We start from the raw sequence: 11,940 nt of genomic DNA on the forward strand, positions 1-11,940 counted from the left end.
CCCCAACCAATGGTGTGCGGTTGATTTACACCATTTCTGACCCACAAGCAGAGGTGCTTTTCATTACACAAATCCCTGCGGCGTGATTAGTTTGCCTAATACTTGCCCTGCTTTTTCTCAGGGCAGGATACAAATCCTGGTGCTCCCATTGGTTGGCAGCGTCAAGGAGGCAGCGAGATTTGTGTGACCACTGATTTCTCTGGAGCTGCAGAGGGTTTCACACGTTGCTCCTTGCGCTGCCAAAGGCAGAGTCCACTCTCCACAATTCTCTGTTAAATGGGTCTGAGTGGCCAAATGTGGTTAGCGAGGAGAAAGGGAGAGGGGGAAATGGAAGAAGGAAAGAGTCTGGAAATCAATATAAAGCAAAAGATGGATGGCAAGAAGGAGATGGATACATGGAGGAGAGAGAATGAAAGAATTATTGAAACATTAAGGAGAAATGTAATCCAGAAGAACTACCAGTGTCCATGGCACAAAAGAAAGGTGCTCTCAGGATGGATAGCATGGGTAAAAGGCCATAGTGTCGGATGTCATATCCATGTGCAGATCCAAATTATACCTGTTTTTCAACTTGGGTTAGACAAACCAGGGTAAGAACACACCTTTTGTAGCATTGCACCTACTAATCACTCTTTGACTGTTTGGTAATAAGTACAACCTGTCCTGCGGTTCACCCCATCGCTTGTCTTGACACACGCCGTGTGGAAACGCAGCGAGTCCTCTCCACTCGTCAGTCACTGTGCTCAACACCAGGACTTGGTGTTGGGAGTAGCAGCGCGGGGAAGATTCACAATGCAGTCATCTCAACACATTTCTTTATCACACCAGTAACGCAGAAATGCTTACTTTAAACAGTAGAGAAACATGGACAAGTTTTCAGATCTAGTGCATCTGGTAGAATTCAATTTAAATGCAATTTGGATCAAGATGGTCTATGACACCTGCCATATGTGATTAAAATTCTTATGACTGGGAATTTTCACACCTTCAAATCCTCATTTCACAAGGAAAACTGCCAGAGACAGATATTTAAATCAGCATATCTTTGGTTTATTGAATTACTGTTATACTCTCTCTGAGGCTCTAGCTAGCTAGATACCTCTCAAACTGGCCAAACCACTTCAATTTAAAAAGTTTATACTTGACCTTTGCTCAGGCAAAGTCTCAGCTGGGGCAAATGATTTGTGGCTTTCTGTTCCTGGCATGAGAATGTTTCCTTACAACTGGCTGGAGACCCTGGCCAAAACTGGTAACTTCTGCTTGAGAACCCAGAGCTTCTTTCTAGTGAGTAGCTGTGGATGACGGTGGGTGCAGTGAGATTTTCTCAGGGACAGCTCTACAGCAGGGAATAACACGTAATGGTCATGGAGTAGAAAACCTCCCTCTGCCCTCTATGGGTTCTCATTTTTCCCTTAAATCACACATCCCGGTTCCGATTGATCCACTCGAGCATTTCTTGTATTCCTTTAGATTTTAAACAAGATGCAGCCATTCCAGTAAGTAACGTGTGCATCTGGATGAACAAAGGAAATGTTTTCTTAGCTTTTGCTACAAAGGTCACCGTGGCCATCCCGAGCAGCGGCGCTGGAAGCACACAGGAGGCGACTGTGCTCCAGGCTGTGCCCACAGCCCTGGCTAGGGCGGCTGCAGGGAAAACATTGCAATCACCTAAAATGCACATAGAGATTTTCTGCATCCTGTTCCCCCCTCGAAATGTTAAAGGTATCAGCCAGGGTAACTGTGTCACGCTTGAATGCACTTATGTTTCAGATGGGCTTGATTTATAAGTGCTTTTATTTGTATCTGCCAGTTTCACACCTACACTGAGATGTAAAGGTTTTATTTCTGAATGCTGCTAAGAACCCTGCTGGTACCGCTTGAGCGTCATTAATGTGCTCATCTGTAATATCTCCTCCGGGGAGGTAGGACACCACACTCAGGAAATTTGCTGAGCTTCCTCTTTATTAACATGTTTGGTAAAAAATATTGCCCCCTGTTGTGGACCGTCTATGTGTCTAACAACAAATAAGTAATGTTTACATCCTGGCAGAATATTGAAGAAACCCCCTTTTTGTGAATTGCCCAGGTTTTTCTGTTGCTGAGACTGTCACCTACTGGCCACGGAGCAGCTCACCAGGATCTCGGGAACAAAGTGATGAATTAAATATGCAGCTTTGCCTTTAGAAATTAAACCACCGAGATGTTCCTGTTTTATCTAACTGTCTCGACAGAGAATCTAGAAAGCTTCTTCATTTACAAAATGCCTGGATTCATGGAGTTTTAATGCAAAGGAAACCAGGATCTCATCACAGTGGATATGGGGTAAAATTCCAGTTCCAGTAAAAGTAACGGGAGCAAATTAATCCGTAACCAATGCTCAAGGGAAAGGCAAAAGAAAAAAAGGACCATCTATTCTGTCTCTGGTGGACTTGCATCGTGTTAGACCGTGGATACAAGACAACCTTAAAGAGCCACGTCTTAGTATTGACCAGCAGAGCTCAACAGGAATCAAAGGACCTTTACTGAAGATCTACACTACGGCTTTTACAGGAAAGGAGAAGGATTGCTCTAAAAAGCTCTTTTAGCCCTGTCCTTGTCCTGCTTGCATCTGTTGTCACTGCTAGCTCATTTTCTGCCACTTTTTGGGCCAGAACCTCAACTGGTGTAAACAAGAGAGTCTGAATTCATAGCTAGAATATGGAGCTGTGGGGTGGTTTATTCTCCCCATTTCAAGGAGTGGCCTCCCTTGTTCCTCCCCAGACCTGAGCGCAGGATAATGTGCTGCCTGAAATGCACTGTTCAGCTGGGATTTTTTCTGTTTAAGACACAGAAATGAGTTGCTGAGGTGGACAACAGGTGCCGAACTGCAAAACTGCATCTTTACCAGTTATTCTGATGCAGCGTCACTCTGTATAGCTCTCCTAAAATCTGTATTTTTTTCTTATATGTAACTGAGCAGTATTACTGGCATTCTGCAGGACTGCTGATAGGAAAGGAAGGCTGGGACCAGAAAGGCTGTTTCATGACAAGTATCCTCAGCTCACTTGGTGTTACACGAGGGTATTGCTGCCTGAAAGCACATCTGAAGTAACCCTCAAGCTCTCTGCCCTATGTTGTACTGAAACTTTAAAGAGGAGATATTTTTTTTCTGGATGGTTTTCATATGCCTCTTAGTTCATATCTGTACAAAATAGATCTCATGTACTTTAGAAATACTTTTTCACCATGTCTGGAGTAAATCCCTAGCACTGAATTTGTGCAAAGTGGCCATATTTTTATTTCTTACTAGATTTTTCTGTGAAACGTGCGCATTATTTCTCTTTATTTCCCTTCACTTCTTTCCTGTGCTTGGGCACTTACAAGCTTTAATTGTTGCCCGAGAACTCTGGGTACCTGGATGTCTCTCTTTTGAGGGCAAATGGCTGGTTAACAAGAAAACCAGTGAGATTAGCGTCTGCGTGAATTTCCACTAAATTCAGTGAAAAGGGTCATGTCAAAGAATTTAAAATCAGATTTGAAATGCATTTCATGAGAGGCTTTGGACTGGTGGATTAATATGGGGTGCAGAGTCTCAGTCCCCCCTGCTGTAGAAGAAGATAATGCTATTTACCTCCCCTATAGGTAACCTCGCTACTCACTTCTTGTGCACTGTTGGAGAAGAGTGAAACATTTCAGGGGCATTTGGTGTTAAGAGGGCTTGGAAACCTCTGGCTCTCAGCCAGGCAGACCCTGGGGCCACCTCTCGCAAACATCTCTGGGGAAAGACCACAGCCTCGCCAATCTCATTGAGAACACCAGCCTTTGCCTGAAATGCTCTCTCCTCAAATTTGTGAATGCAAAACTAGAAAAAATCCCGCTGGCTTCCCTCTCTGCTGTCTGCCCACGCTTCTCAGTAAGTCATTTCCTTGGAGCTGGTGGGATCTTCATTCAGGCAGAAGATGGTTGGGGAGTGTTGTCTCTGTAAGTACCGTGGAGGCTTGGGAGCGTGGGCTCTCCGGGAGCCATCACGCAGCCTCTTCAGTCCCATCTATCGCTTTATTTATCACATGGAGATATTTTCTCCCCACTGGAGAAAGATTCACTTTAAAACTGCTCTTTTGCTGGTAGATTTACTTTGCACCAAGACACAACACGAGTTAATATTGTTTTTGAGGGTAAATAAAGGGCAATGAAGATTCTAGCCTAAAAAATGTAGCCTATGAATTTTATCCCTGCACTGCGCATTTATTTTAATGGTCCTTGCTGTGTGTTTTATTGAAGGCTGAGTCATAAGCAGATCTTACTGCTTTGGAAGGAAGGAAATGGAGTTTGGGCAAAAACATTATGTGTCTCAAATGGATCCAGCAAAGAGAGAGACCGCTCAAGCTGTGAAAACGCAAAGATGTATCTCAGCAAAAGGGAGAATTGAAGGTCAAAAAGAAATTCCTTGTGCTGTGTTAGAGTTTTCATCACATGAAGCTTGTCCGGGCTCAGTGGTATTTCTGGTGACAGGTCCACCACAGTGAGAAGAGCAGATCCTGCTTTTGTCCCTCCCCTCAAAAAACAGTCCTGGAGTTAACAGGACTCCTGCATGGGTCTCGCATTTCAGCGTTGTGGGGATGATGAACATTTGCCCACGGCTTGGGGCTGACACAGTTCTTGTTGGGACTTGGTCAAGGCAAAGCATTTTTGACTGAGGTTGCTGAAGAAGGAGGGAGAAGCTCTTGTGTTATGGCAGCACCTCTGCAGGGTGGTCCCTTCGCAGATGTCCTTAGAAGTGTTTCCTTGGGCTGGGGAGGAGAGGGGGAACCACACAAGCAGAGCTGTGCAGCCTGGAAGAAGGTGCTGTCTGCTGGGCAGAATCAGCCATGCCTAGGAATGTGCAGCAAGGCATCCAGCCCATCGTTAGAAGTCACCTCCATCTCACATGATGAGTGGCACCAGGCTGCAGTTTAGTGCACAAGTCACGAGATTCAGAGGAGGATCTTTCATGCCTTTTATCACAAACAGTTATCTTTTTTTTTTCTGTTTTTTTTTTTTTTCTTGCAGTTACATTTTGTTCCTTAATGCAGGGACTGGATCAGGTGGTGTCTCTGGAAGCAGAGGTAGGCTGCCCTTTCCCTGGGGTGCTACCGAGCACGTTCAGGGGGAAGATGTGAGACCTGGGCAGGGGACTGAAGGCAGGGAACACAGCCCAGGAGCAGGAACAGCTTGGGCACAGAGATCTAGACACTGCAGAGCAGTGGGCAGAAGGCAGCCGGGCTCAGGGCTCCCCAGGGATCCACTTGGACAGGCACAGCTGGCTGCAGCCCAAAAAGCCACTGACTTGCAGCCAAGCCTTGAAATAGGGTAGGCAGAGAGCTGCGTGTTCAGTCACTGATAGTTTGACTTTGAATTTCTTTAGAAAGTTAAGTTTCTTGATTATTATTTTTTTCAGGTAAAGCCTGGCTGTTCGAGGTCAGAAGCTTTTTGATCTTCTTCAGGGAGCACACCACGAGGGAGAGGTTCAGGCGTACCTAATTCAAAGCCCTGGACCTTCTGCCCCCTTTTTTTTGGTGCAGGATGCCACTGCTGTCACACTCTGGGAGGCAGTGAAAGGCCAGGGACATTAATTTGGCAGGATGTCTTTATAGGAGCCACAGCCCCACTGACAAGAGGCGGCCCAAGAGTGCTCCCTCCTGCCTCCTGGGCAGGACTTTGTGGTCCTTCCTCTGCCTTCCCTGGAGTTGTGGTAGGGCAGGTTGTCCTCTGCTGCAGCCAGTCGGAAAAGTGAAGAGTCTGAGACCTTCCAGAAGACAGCAGCTTCTGAAGGGTCACTTTGTACCACCAGACATGGCCAATCCGGTGAGGCTATTTATTAAATTATTATTAGCAAGGCTACCTATCAAATACAGCTGTGAAAATGAGGCCTTTTTCTTTTCCTCCCGCTCCCTTTGGTGTTCCTTGGTGTTCCTTGTACGTGGTACAGAGGAATTATATTTTCTTAAGGTTCAGGTTCAGGCTGCAAATCTGGCTAACACGCAAAGGGGCTTTGGAGGACATCTGATGTTTCTAAGAGTCCTGGCCATAGAGGGCCACATTCCTGCAGGTTCCTTCTGGTTTCTCACCTGCTTTGGGTTTTATGTTGCAGTAGGGAAGGATAAAAGGCCCTTTCCATCTTTAGGATGTAAGACGAAGGAACTGAGCAGGAAGAAAATTATAAACTTAGTAGAGTTTCATGAACTCCTTGGTCTTAAAGAATGATAACCAAATAGGTGTTGCACATGTAGTAAGTCTCTGGTTTGAATCGGGTGTGTGCACACAGGCTGTCTCTGTAGCATCCCTGGAAGGGGGCATTTGTTGGCCCGTTTACCCCAAACTCAGACTGCTTTCAGCTCTGGGCAGGACCGGGAGCTCTGCAGCAGGGCAGGAGCTGGGCCGCCACGAACCACTAGGTCAGAATCTTTAAGTATGTTTAAGATATCTTGATTTTGCAAATATTTATAGAACTAGCGTGGTGTTTAGTTAGCAAGTCCCTTAGGTGTCATGGCACTTCAAGTATCTTCAGAATCTGACTTTACATCCTGGTAAACTGAAGAGTCCCACTCCTGATGTTGAGCAAGGGGCCTCCAGCTGGACCTGTGCTGCAAATACAGCTCCAGGTGCTGCAGGCAGCTATGTACAGGCATAATATTTATACTTTTCTAATCTGGCAGGTGGATTTGTATACCCACATAGAAAAAAACAACATCTGGGTTTAACCATTATTTTGTTTGGGTTTGGGAGGGTATTTTCAGTCCCCTGTTGTTTGTCATTGTAATCTCAGAAGATAAAGGTCTTTAGCCAGCGGGATGAAGCGTTGCTTTGTTTTACTATTTACAGTGTTACTTTTGGCTGGAGAGCATGATGCTGTAAGAGTGAAAAGGCATGCAAATAACTTGTTTATCCTCGGAGATGGGTGCTTTGTGCTGTAACAAGCTGTGCTGTTGGCTTGACCCAGCTTTTCTTTCCCAGAATTGGGGAAGGTGACAAAGCTTGCTGAGGAAGACTTCAAGGCAGCTGGCTTTTGATTTCACAAAAGTGCAGCTCCACAAAGCATCACAATGCTTTGATCTAATGATATCGATTACATGAGAAAGGAAAGGAAGGTGGGAAATAAAGATATAAAAATAACATGCCCAAGTGCAGACTTAAAGATCCCACAGCAACATTTAAGAGCAGGGTTGAGTAACCAGGTGGGGTTTGTAGGGTAAATGGGGAAGCTGGTGCCTGTCCACAAAAGATGGTTAGTTTGTTGGGGCTTTTTGTTCAACCCGAAGAGACTTTTTCATACTGAAACACACAAGCACAAGGCACTTTGCACCTCTGCTCCTTGCCTGTCCTTTGTGAAATGAGATTAATGCTGTTCCCCACCAGAGCTGTTTGTGAGCCTTAATCTGTTTTTTATAAACTTCAGTAGAAAAGGTTCTACATGAGCCAGATTACGTTGTAAGAATTATTCAGTTGGCTAGGAACTCCTTTTGTGATGGGGTCAGAAATGAATAAATCTCTTAAAGAGCATCCCCTCTGCAAGGAGTCCCCTCTCTGGTAGAAAAAGAGTTTCGGTGCTTTACTGTGCTCATATGTCACCAGATGTCCCCGGGGAGGATTTAGAGCTGGGTGGCTGTCTCCAGGGATGTGTGCTGGTGGAGCTGCCCTGTGCAGACAGCTCCCCTCTGAAGAGGGACTCGGGTTTGAGACCAGCGCTTGCAGCTCGTGCCTGGGAGGCAAGGTCCTTGTGCCTCAGGATGGAGTGGGAGATCAACTCACTCACCTGCTGTTTGAAACTAAACGAGCCCAGCTTTCTCTCGCATGAGCAATTCTATGCAAAATAGAAAATGTAAATACAGCAAGGCATTGGCTCTGCTTGCATGGTCCTACCTACCACCGCATTTCAGCACGTTCAGTCTTCATGCGTTTATTGCTGTGGCAGTGCTGTGCAATTGGGAGCAGAGATGTGGAGGACTTGCGGGAAGTCAGGAGACTTTCTGAAAGAAGCAGGATTTAGTTTGTGTCGAGATTTGCTTTGTGTGCACTCTGTTGCACTTCCTGAGCCCTGCCCAGTGTTTGCTTTGCTTTAACCAAGACCTAGTGTGAGCCAATTATGTCTTTTGAAAAATGTAAAAGAAAATTTTCTCTCAATGTTAACAGTAGAAGAAAATGCTTAGATCAGTGCTTAGCCTGCTAGTCCTTCAGAATGAGCAACTCTCTACAGAGAGTTTAACTTTTTAAGCGAAATAACTTTGTCAGAATTATACCATCAGACAAACTTACTGCTGGGCCTGAGCAATAAGCTTCTAAAGCTTCCAGCAAAGTTCTCATCTTAGACCACCGACATGTTGCAGTGATCTCCACTTTTCTGAATGGGAGGACGGTATTGGACTTATGCACACCCTCACGGCTGCATCCCCTGTCTCCAAATTCCTTGGGTGCAGACCCACATTTTCCCATCATTCCTGCTGGTGTGACTGCCATGGCTTCAGCAAGGTGTTTCGGGCTGCTGCAGCAGGAGCAGACGGTCCCTGATGGCCACCTCCTGCCAGGAGCAGCTCTGCAGCTGGTGAGCGGCCACCGCACTCCTCTCCGGACGGGTGACTGCGCTTCCGCCGTGAGTGAGGTGATCCAGAAATCTCTTACTTACCTCACAGCAAGCAATGGATGTGTGTGAGAAGCTTAATTAAGTAATGGTTGTAAGACAGTGAGCTCTCCTGAGAAAAAAAGCTGTGAGGGGGTGGGGAAATGACAGCCAAGTGCGGCTCGTGGGGATTTCTGATTTTCCATTAGAGCTGGCTGAAAACTTTCTGTCGAAATACTGACTGGTGTGGTTTCTCTCAGAGCCAGGGCTGGAGTTAGGCATTCCTCCTCTTAGCCATTTATTACCCCAAAGAAGTGGATTCTTGTCGTGTCTGCATGGTCGGGAGCCAGGGATCAGCCACAGGTGCCGACCCAGGTATCTGTGTGTTTGAGGTAGGATGTTGAGCTGAATTCAGCCATGGTTGGCTGAATTCTTCCACCAGGAACACAACAGTTTTGCACAAACGTGGTGACTTTTCTAGCATGGACAATCTAAATTAAATGTTTTGACTTATTCCTACTCAAATCACATTCTTTTGTTTAAAAGGTAAAAATAGTGAAACGAAATATCTTTGCACAGAACAATGCATCTCCTGTCTCCAAATTCCTCGCTCTCCTGGCCCTTCTGCTGGTATGAGTGCCGGGTGTCTCCACTGGCCCGGGTGGTGTGACCTGCTGGGCACTGCAGTCTTGCTGCTGGCCGAGCGGGACTCGTGCCTCAGGGGCTGACACCGAGCTGATGTCCAAGCCTGGCCAAAGCCCAGCTCTACCCAGATCCGGGCAGGAGAAAGCCACTGTCATTTCTCTGCCAGCTGAGTTGCTGGGCTGGAAAAGTCATTCCTGTAAGTAAATGATCGGTGAACGATTGGCCTCTATCTTGTGACTCCATGGTCACCATCAATAACCCTAACACAATTTGTGATCATAGCCCAAGAGAAAAGTAAAACAATTTCCTTCCAAAAAGACCATCATTATCTGGACTGATGTCAGCCCAGCCTCGCAACTCCAAGGCTTTGACATCATCTCATAAATTAGGAAGATTTTCAGGCCAGACAACACTTTAGTAGTCTGTGTGGGCATGGAAGAGCTATCGTAAAGAGCCTTGTAAAACAAAATGCTGACTATAAAAACCAGGAAAATGGTTGCCTTCAGCGTTCAGGAACATGTATGAAGCCAAATCAGCTTAACAGATGTGATCAGATCCTGGTTCCTTTTAGCATGTACCTGGAGTTAGTAGCTTTGCAGTTGCTGATGGCAGGGGTGAGAAGGGACGCCTGCCTAGGACGCATGGGAAGTGGCAGCGCAGTAAGGAGATGAAGAGAAAAATAAACTACAAAGTCTTGCTGTCAGAGTGAAGTAAGGTTGCAATGACTCATCAGGTGGAATAAATGTCTCTTTGCTTTGCAAACAAATCATGACCTTACTTACCTGTGCCCTGATCTTGCTTTTCCTGAAGTCAGTGCCAAAGTGTTCCTTGACTTCACCGTTGCACAACAGTCTCCAGCCTCTTTAGTCCGTGAGTGATACTCCGGCCCTTGCAAACGGTCCGTGTGAGCAGGGTGGCCAGCGGGTCGGTGTGGTTCCCCGTGCCAGTGATACAGCCCATCTCACGGGAACTCACTGTGCCAACGCTTTTAGCCAGTAAACTTTTGAACAGCAGTCATGCAAATGTTCAGATTCATGTAGATCTGCAAGTAGCCCAGGAAAATCAATGGAATCACTTAGATGATTAAAATTACTTTGTCCAAAGCATTTCTAGCCTCTGCACAGGTCCCTGGCCTGTATGGATGGCTGGTGCACAGATCTGTGCGCTTGCAAAGATTAAAAAAAATACTTTTTCGTTAGGAGAAGTTGCTCTGCTTGAATGCAGGAAAGGTGACTGTGAGTAAAGCAAGTTATTATTTTCCCACCGGCATATGTTGTCTCAGGTCTCTTTATGTTGCAGTATACAGATACTGTCTGAGAGAGACATGAAAAACTGTTATGCTAAGCTCAGCGAGCCCCTGACGCTCGCAAGTGTGTTTTCTTTATTTTTAGTAGTTCCTGGAGAAGGGCTGAATCCATCCATGTGCAAAAGATCGCCATTGACAGGGAGGGGAGGCGCGTGTGTGTGGGGACATGTGCCTGGGGGGGGCTGTGGTTATATAAGGGCTCTTTTGACATGGCCAATTACATAAAATGGTAATAGTGGAAAGGAAGGCAGTAAATGAATGCAGGGAAGGAACACATTTGTGGCAACAGAGCCTGCATCGCCGCAGGTGATGGGAATGAAGCCGAAGGAGGGTCACCAGGTTCATGGTGGTTCTGCCTGTCCAGTAATCCCCAGGTGCTGTGACTCCAAGCAAGCGAAGCGGGAACCCTCCTGCTGCAGCCCCTGCGTCGGGTGGCCATCGGCAACCATATGGTAATGCCTCTGCAAGCACTGGGGAGGAATGAGGCCACGAAGCATCCCAGTTAATAAGATGCAATCTTTGGAAAGCTGTTTCTTTCGTTACATTTTTAACAGAAAGGTCTTCACTGAGCTGCAGGACACACGGCACGGCCAGTTCTGCCACCGCAGCGGTCGGAGAGGGGAGAAGTACGAGTGCTGGTTCAATGATGCAGCGTGTGCTCAGCCCAGAGAGGACACACGCAGGAATGCCCAGTGAAGCATATGCTCCGTCTGCAGGAGCTCAGCCCCCAGGGTAGGATCCACAGCTCTGAAATCCCTGAAGCTGGCACGTGGGATTGAGAAAGGTTTTTCTCAGTGAAAATGAAGTTCAGACTTGCCTGGGCAGGCAGTAGGCGATCAGCCCAAATCCAAACGTGGACTTTACTCAGCATGCAAGGAGGGCTTCACCACTAGAGCATGCTCACTTTTCTCTGTAGGTGACACTTGCTCTGGCACCACCGCTGCCTCACTGGTGTAATGGCACTGTGCCTGCTGGCGGGAAGGGAGAGAGGGTGGATGTTTGTGCCACTTGGCCCGTCCTACTGTATCGCAGGCAAGAAATCAGAGATCTCCCATGAGAAAGCCATAATGCATATATACTTTGTGTGTTTTAACCGATGTCAACATTTCCAGGTGTAAATTCCAGCACCATGACCAACCAAAGGGTCAGAAAGGGATGAATTTTGTCCCTAGAGCGAATATGTCATTGTCTGCAGTGCAGTTTCCAATGAGCCATGCTGTCTCTGCAGCTTGCAGCATGGGCTTCGGGGCGTAGTGACCTGTCTGTGACACAGCTCTTCTTCATGAGACTCCTTAGTTTCGCAATTCACTGCCGAGGACCACATTTATGTCTCCATGTTGATGCAGTCACCAGGTTCAGCAGCAGGAAGGAGCACCCAGTTGTGGGGTGGACGTCAGATTTGGTGAGGCTTCAGGAG

This window comes from Chroicocephalus ridibundus, chromosome 8 (genome assembly GCF_963924245.1).
Source record: "Chroicocephalus ridibundus chromosome 8, bChrRid1.1, whole genome shotgun sequence".
Classification (NCBI taxonomy): domain Eukaryota; kingdom Metazoa; phylum Chordata; class Aves; order Charadriiformes; family Laridae; genus Chroicocephalus; species Chroicocephalus ridibundus.